Raw genomic sequence first — 8,363 nt, 5'->3', positions numbered from 1 at the left:
GTGAGTAGCCTTTCTCTTCTCCAGGGGATCTTCCCAATCCAGGGACTGAACCCAAGTCCCCCTCATTGCCGGCAGATTCTTCACCATCTGAGCCACAAGGGAAGTCTGATATATAAGGCTATTTTTAAATATCCATTCGCACAAAATCAAACTTTGAAAGAGTATTAAAGTGAAAAGTCATAAAGGATAAAAATGGCCAAGACTCATGTAAGGAAATACTTATACTCTATATAAGTATATGCTTATAATTCCCAATGAAACCATTAATTAATAAAAAACACTTACCTTTCTAGAAGTGCTCAATTAATATTATAGTTAGCAATAATTGATTACAGACATTATCCACTTAGGAAAGAAAGAAATAATTTTAACCAGAGACAAGACAGTCCAACTACACATAAACTGTATTTGTGTCGTCATTAAATACATTATGTATATAGTGTGTGTACCTACCTATATATCTATATGTAGCTATAATATATTGTGTACATGCAATTAATAAACAATTAAGAATCTTCTGATTGGAAGGACTTATGCTGAAGCTGAAGCTCCAGTTCTTTGGCCACCTGATGCAAAACCTGACTCATTAGAAAAGACCTTGATGCTGGAAAGATTGAAGGCAGGAGGAGAAGGGGGCAATAGAGGACAAAATGGTTGGATGGCATCACTGATTTAATGGGTATGAGTTTGAGCAAGCTCTGGGAGAAGGTGAAGGACAAGGAATCCTGGTGTGTTGCAGCCCATTGGGTTGCCAAGAGTCAGACATGACTGAGAGACTGAACAACAACAAGAGGGAGTGTATACAGAGTTAAATATAGATGTATATATGTTTTAGTTGTCACCTAATTCTATTTTATAGTGTTTTTTTTTAAATTTCTGGAAAAATATCTTCAATTGGGTTAATTTAGTGATAGTTGCTTTAAAAAATTAGTATTTAATAACTCTCCTAAATCATATTGCTAAGTAAACACACACACAAACATACACAAACATATTTTTATAAATTCACAACTGATTTATTTATTTTTATTATACATATTTTCTCAAAATTACTTTTATAAAGAAAGGTAAGTTTTTGAGAAGCTATTTTCATCTGAAGTTATTTTGTCTTATATATACTATACTGGAGGAAAAGATATGTATTGAAAATTAATAAACGGCTAATAACAGGAAGTAAAAAAAATAAGTGTTTTTGGACCCAATGAAATAAGAAAATGAGTCACTTTTAAGAACATAGAAACTTTAGTACTTAATCTTACAGAATTAATGGAGACTTATAATGTAGAAAATGGAGGAAGTCACTGTTTCTGTCTAGCCTGTTCACTGTAGCAAACAATCAAACAATATTTCTGATCTCTTTTTCTTTCTTTTTTTAACGAGGTTTCAGAATACAGTATTTCCAGGTAATCTCCTATCCAAGTACTAACCAGATACAATCATGCTTAACTTCCAAGATTAGACAAGATTGGGTGTGTTCAGATTGGTGCAGCTGCAGACTTATGAAGTTTGTTTTTAATGGATGCTTATGCACATATTATTAAATCAGAGTGAAGAAAGGTAGAAAATTGGTAATATTGGTAATATTCCCTGGACTCTGAATTGGGTCATTTCTAGATTTTAACTTAAGTTTCTTTTCTTTGTGACTGATTACAAGGATGCAATTAAGTACTTTAATCATGCTTTTCCTACTTAAAGGATTTACTTTCAAAATTCCAATTTTACTTTGAAATACCTTACTGAATGGTTTTCCCTTAAAACTGATTAAAATATATTTTAAAAGACTGTAAATTTGAGCCTACCTCTGCCTAATTAATTCCCTTTGCTATTCAGTAGCATCTTGCATTTGTGTCATCATCATCGTCATATGTCAATTTTTGGCTCATACTGGCAGTTTGCATTTATTGATATTCAGCAATGTTTAGGTCTTGCTCAGTATGAACTGCCAAAAACTTTTATGATCTGAAGCAAAGTAACTGACACTGCCCAAGTGCCCTCAGTTCAGTTCAGTTCAGTCACTCAGTTGTATCGGACTCTTTGCAACCCCATGAATCGCAGCACTCCAGGCCTCCCTGTCCGTCACCAACACCCGGAGTTCACTCAGACTCATGTCAATTGAGTCAGTGATGCCATCCAGCCATCTCATCCTCTGTTGTCCTGTTCTCCTCCTGCCCCCAATCCCTCCCAGCATCAGAGTCTTTTCCAATGAGTGAACTGTTCACATGAGGTGGCCAAAGTACTGGAGTTTCAGCTTTAGCATCATTCCTTCCAAAGAAATCCCAGGGCTGATCTCCTTCAGAATGGACTGGTTGGATCTTCCTGCAGTCCAAGGGACTCTCTTGCAGTCCAAGGGACTCTCTTGCAGTCCAAGGGACTAAATGGACCTTTGTTGGCAAAGTAATGTCTCTGCTTTTGAATATACTATCTAGGTTGGCAATAATTTTTCTTTCTTGGCCGTATTTCAATCTACTCAAAGTAGACCATGAGGAATACTACTAGAATTTAGGAGACTAAGTGATATGATACTCTGTATTATGATACTCTGTAGCTAGTGGTGTCAGTGAGGAAGGCTGACTGTTTCCAAAGCCTCTGAGTAACTCTCAGAATAAGTTCTGAGATTTAAGGTTTCAGCTCAAAATATTGCTGCCGGCCTTAAAAATATATTTAACTTTGGTATCTTCAGGGCCAGCAGAGTTAATAATCAGTTAACTTCATGGCTTCTGTAAGACTGTCAAGGGAATGTCATGGGATTTATTAGGAAGGAAAAGGAATGTGTAAAATTAGGTGAAAAAAAAAAGTGTGTTCTTTGGTGAATCTGTTAATTCTAACACACACATGACGCTAAACTGCCTTTGTTGGGGAAGAAGCCCAGGTGCCTTTGTGAGGCTACAGAAGTAGCTGTTTAGTCTCTGGATTAGATGTTTTAGTTGTTTTCATTGCTTAATACCTGGGTTGGGAAGACCCTCTGGAGTAGGAAATTGCAACCCACTACAGTATTCTTGCCTGGAAAATTCCATGGGTAGAGACGCTTGGTTGGCTACAGTCCATGGGGTGGCAAATAGCTGGCCGTGACTGAATATGCACACACATTGTTTTCCAGATAAACTATGAGGGAGAATTGGGAATCACCAAATATCTTTCTTGCAGAGAGAGGTGTTTCCTTTCTCTAAACCTGCTCCACAAAGAACGTTCTCTGTTCTCTGATCCTGCTTCCAGTCATTCTCATGAATACCTGAAGAGAAAAGGATAGTAGCCCTTGTTCAGTTCAGTTCAATTGCTCAATTGTGTCCGACTCTTTGTGACCCCATGGATTGCAGCACACCAGGCCTCCCTGTCCATCATCAACTCCCAAAGTTTACTCAAACTCATGTCCATTGAGTCAGTGATGCCATCCAACCATCTCATCCTCTGTTGTTCCCTTCTCCTCCTGCCCTCAATCTTTCCCAGGATCAGGGTCTTTTCAAATGAGTCAGTTCTTCCCATCAGGTGGCCAAAGTATTGGAGTTTCAGCTTCAGCATCAGTCCAACCAATGAACACCCAGGACTGATCTCCTTTAGGATGGACTGGTTGGATCTCCTTCCAGTCCAAGGGATTCTCAAGAGTCTTCTCCAGCACCACAGTTCAAAAGCATCAATTCTTCAGCTCTCAGATTTCTTTATAGTCCAACTTTCACATCCATACATGACTACTGGAAAAACCATAGCTTTGACTAGACAGACCTTTGTTGGCAAAGTTATGTCTGCTTTTTAATACCATGTCTAGTAGCCCTGAGTGAATGCCATTTTTTTCTTGTGTTTATACGTCCAAGGAGTTCCATATCCTGATGTTCATTCAGTCAGCTTTTAGCAATTTCCAAGATAAAATTGTTCTTACAAGTAATAGTAAACCAATAATTGCTCCATGTAGGCAAGAGTTTGAATTCTGCCTTTCCTTATAGGCACCTATTTTCCTTAGATTTCTCATTTGCTGGTTGCCCTGTGACCTAGGCTTTTAAGTTTCATAAGTTCAAGGTTATTTGTTATTTTAGAAATTATCTATTTTTATTTGATTTGGTTTATTTTTTACCAAATTTATTGGTATATAATTGGCAAAATTGTATATGCTTAAAGTATATAACATGATGAATTTATATATGTATATATTTGGAAATGATTGCCACAATCAGGCTATCACCTCACATTGTTGCATTTTATATAGTGAGAACAATTAAGATATGCTTTCTTAACAAATTTCAAATATACAATACCATATTATTAACTCTAATCACCATGTTTTATGCTATGTCTAGAACTCACCCATCTTATAATTTAATGTTCATGCACTTTGACTAATATGTCTCATTTTCCCATCTCTTGGCCCCTGGTAACAATTGTTCTACTCTCTAGCTCCATGAATTTAACTTTTTTAGATTCCACATAGAAGTGAGAATCATACAGTTCAGTTCAGTCACTGAGTCATGTGTGACTGTTTGTGACCCCATAGACTACAGCACAACAGGCTTCCCTGTCCACCACCAACTCCTGGAGCTTGCTCAAACTCATGTCCATCGAGTCAGTGATGCCATCCAACCATGTTATCCTCTGTCATCCCCTTCTCCTCCTGCCTTCAATCTTTCCCAGTATCAGGGGTTTTTCCAGTGAGTCATTATATATTTCTTTAATATCAGGATTATTTCACTTAACATAATCCCTCCAATTTCATCCATGCTGTTGAAAATTGCAGAATTTTCTTTTGTTTTAAGAGTGGAAATGATGATACTGATGCTTCCAGAGTCTACATATCTGCATTCTAAACAGAGCCTGGCAGATTTTTTTTTTAAATATTAAATCTCCTTTGCACTCCTGGAACAGTTCAATTTATATATTTGGCTGTTATTAATATTTTGTTTAAGATTTTTCTCCCATCTTTATTAGATATATTTTTAATGTTTCATTTTTAAACTTAGTTTTTAGGTTTTGATGAAAAGGTTTTGATCACTTCCCAGAGTAAAATATAATGCTTCTCATTTTTATGTTTCCTGAAATACAGAAGAAAAAAAAAAAGATATTTTGCTATTGGAGGAGGTTGTGGAGAGGATGTGACAATCTGTTGACTTGTGAGCTGGATCTATCCAGAAGCTCCCACCCCTACCCTTGTCCTTGGAATGTAAGGTCACCCAGCATTGCCAAAGTCAGAGCCATTTCAAGGAAGTAGCCTTAAGAAAGCAATGTGTTGTTGAGACCATATGGACTGTATGTGACTGAACCCGGTTTGCTAAGTCGCTTCAGTCATGTCCAACTCTGTGTGACCCCATAGATGGCAGCCCACCAGGCTCCTCTGTCCCTGGGATTCTCCAGGCAAGAATACTGGAGTGGGTTTCTATTTCCTTCTCCAATGCATAAAAGTGAAAAGTGAAAGTGAAGTCGCTCAGTCATGCCGGACTCTTAGCAACCCCATGGACTGCAGCCTACCAGGCTCCTCTGTCCATGGGATTTTCCAGGCCAGAGTACTGGAGTGGGTTGCCATGCCTTCTCCGAACCTGGTTTGCTGCTGCTGCTGCTGCTAAGTCACTTCAGTCGTGTCCGACTCTGTGCGACCCCATAGACAGCAGCCCACCAGGCTCCTCTGTCCCTGGGATTCTCCAGGCAAGAATACTGGAGTGGGTTGCCATTTCCTTCTCCAATGCATGCAAGTGAAAAGTGAAAGTGAAGTCCTCAGTTGTGTCCGACTCTTAGTGACCTCATGGACTGCAGCCCACCAGGCTCCTCCATCGATTTAGATCTCAGTAAAAACATTTAAGATTCTGGTGGGTGGGTGCAGAGACCGACTGATCTTGTGGCTGCCCAAGAAAAACTTCCTGTGTAAGTATCCTTGCTAGTTGAAACTGCTACATAGTAAACTGGAGTGATCTGTCTCTTTTTCAATCTCCTTTTGTCTCTTTTCAGTCTTTCTTTGAGTCTGGAGGCCAAACTGATATTTGTCATTAAAAAAATGCATAGAAGAATGCTTAGAACATCTACAAGTTTAAAATAGTGAATCCTTTTGTGCCAGAAATTTTCATAAAAAAACCTTTTATTTAATAGGTTTTGAAATATGAAGTACTTTTTTTTTCTTTTTATATCACTGTCAAATTACATTTTCTTAGGAATCTGTTCAACCATTTCATCTAAGGAGCCAAGTTTATCGGTGTAAAATTTTGCATAATAACTTATCTTGTTAACATTGTAACTATTAGTCATGGTTTCTTTTGCATGCTTATATAAATAATTTTCTGTTTTTTCTTCCTCATCAGTCTGTCTTGCATTATTTTATCAGCTTTAAAGTAAACTAAATTTGGGCTCAAGACTTTTCACCATGCCACATCCCCTTATCTTCCTCTGCTGGGTCAGCTATGGTGGCCGTGAAACCCTGAACCCCAAGACCAAGGTGGCCCAAGCCCAGGCAGTGTTGGTGGTCAACATCACCATGGGCCAGGGGCTGCAGGACGTGCTGAGGACCAACCTGGGACCTAAGGGCACCATGAAGATGCTTGTTTCTGGTGCTGGAGCCATCAACTCACTAAAGATGGAAATGTGCAGCTTCATGAAATGCAAATGCAACACCCAACAGTCTCCTTAATAGCCAAAGTAGCAACAGCCCAGGATGACATACCTGGTGATGGTACCACTTCCAATGTCCTCATCATTGGAGAGCTGCCGAAGCAGGCAGATCTCTACATTTCTGAAGGTCTTCATCCCAGAATAATTACAGAAGGATTTGAAGCTGCAAAGGAAGAGGCACTTCAGTTTTTGGAACAAGTCAAAGTAAGCAAAGAGATGGACAGGGAAACACTTATAGACATGGCCAGAACATCTCTACATACTAAAGTTCATGCTGAACTTGCTGATGTCTTAACAGAGCCTGTAGTGGACTCCATTTTGGCCATTAAAAAACAAGATGAACCTATTGACCTCTTCATGGTTGAGCTCATGGAGATGAAACATAAATCTGAAACATTTACAAGCTTAATCAGGGGTCTTATTTTAGACCATGGGGCATGGCATCCTGATATGAAGAAGAGAATAGAAGATGCATACATCCTCACATGCAACGTGTCATTAGAATGTGAAAAAACAGAAGTGAATTCTGGCTTTATTTCCAAGAGTGCAGAGGAGAGAGATAAATTAGTGAAAGCTGAAAGGAAATTCATCGAAGACAGAGTTAAAAAAATAATCGACCTGAAAAAGAAAGTCTGTGATAATTCAGATAAAGGTTTTGCTGTTATTAATCAAAAGGGAATTGATCCCTTTTCCTTAGATGCTCTTGCCAAAGAAGGCATAATAGCTCTGTGCAGAGCTAAAAGGAGAAACATGGAAAGGCTGACTCTTGCTTGTGGTGGGATAGCCCTAAATCCTCTTGATGATCTAAATCCTGATTGGGACATGTAGGACTTATCTATGAATATACATTGGGAGAAGAGAAGTTCACCTTTATTGAGAAATGTAACAATCCTCACTCTGTCACATTATTGATCAAAGGACCAAATAAGCACACGCTTACTCAAATCAAAGATGCAATAACAGTTGGCTTGAGGGCTATTAAAAATGCAATTGATGATAGCTGTGTAGTCCCAGGTGCTGGTGCAGTGAAGTGGCAATGGCAGAAGGCCTGGTTAAATACAAGCCCAGTGTAAAGGGTAGGGCCCAGCTTGGAGTTCAAGCATTTGCTGATGCATTGCTCATTATTCACAAGGTTCTTGCTCAGAACTCTGGTTTTGACCTTCAGGAAACACTAGTTAAAGTTCAAGCAGAACATTCAGAATCCAGTCAGCTTGTGAGTGTGGACTTGAACACTGGTGAACCAATGGTAGCAGCAGAAGCAGGCATACGGGATAACTATTGTGTAAAGAAACAGCTTCTTCACTCCTGCACTGTGATTGCCACCAACATTCTCCTGGTTGATGAGATCATGAGAGCTGGAATGTCTTCTCTAAAAGGTTGAATTGAAGCTTCCCTTGTATCTCAATCCTGAAGACTATAGAGTGATCCTAATAATATAGCTATGGAATTTTGGTCCAAGCTTCAAATGATCTTCAAAGGATTTTCTTTTCCCATATTAAAAAAGGAGAGAACACTGGCACTTATTCAGATTCTGAAGTTCTGAAATTATATTTACAGTATTTTTAAAATTGCACTGTAGTGTCCACATACAGCAGCTTATACTTACCAAGTAAACAAGACATTTTGCTTTACCTTCAGTGATATAAAAATATTGGCTAAGCATATGTTATCTACCTGGTTATTAAATAGTCATTGAAAAAATAAAGTAAGCTAAATTTATATTTAAAATAGTCTTTATTGTACTATTTTCCTATTTTATTGATTTTTGCCCTTTACTGATTTTTGCT

General features: G+C 38.4%; 1 pseudogene; it reads left to right on the top strand.

The window, feature by feature from the left end:
- Window positions 1–6,331: 6,331 nt before the first annotated feature.
- On the top strand, window positions 6,332–8,006 carry LOC138421723 (T-complex protein 1 subunit zeta pseudogene; annotated as a pseudogene).
- Window positions 8,007–8,363: the final 357 nt, after the last annotated feature.

Source organism: Ovis canadensis, chromosome 16 (assembly GCF_042477335.2).
Source record: "Ovis canadensis isolate MfBH-ARS-UI-01 breed Bighorn chromosome 16, ARS-UI_OviCan_v2, whole genome shotgun sequence".
NCBI classification, from domain to species: Eukaryota; Metazoa; Chordata; class Mammalia; order Artiodactyla; family Bovidae; genus Ovis; species Ovis canadensis.
Note: the sequence above shows the minus strand (reverse complement) of the source record. Positions and strands in the feature narration are given on the sequence as shown.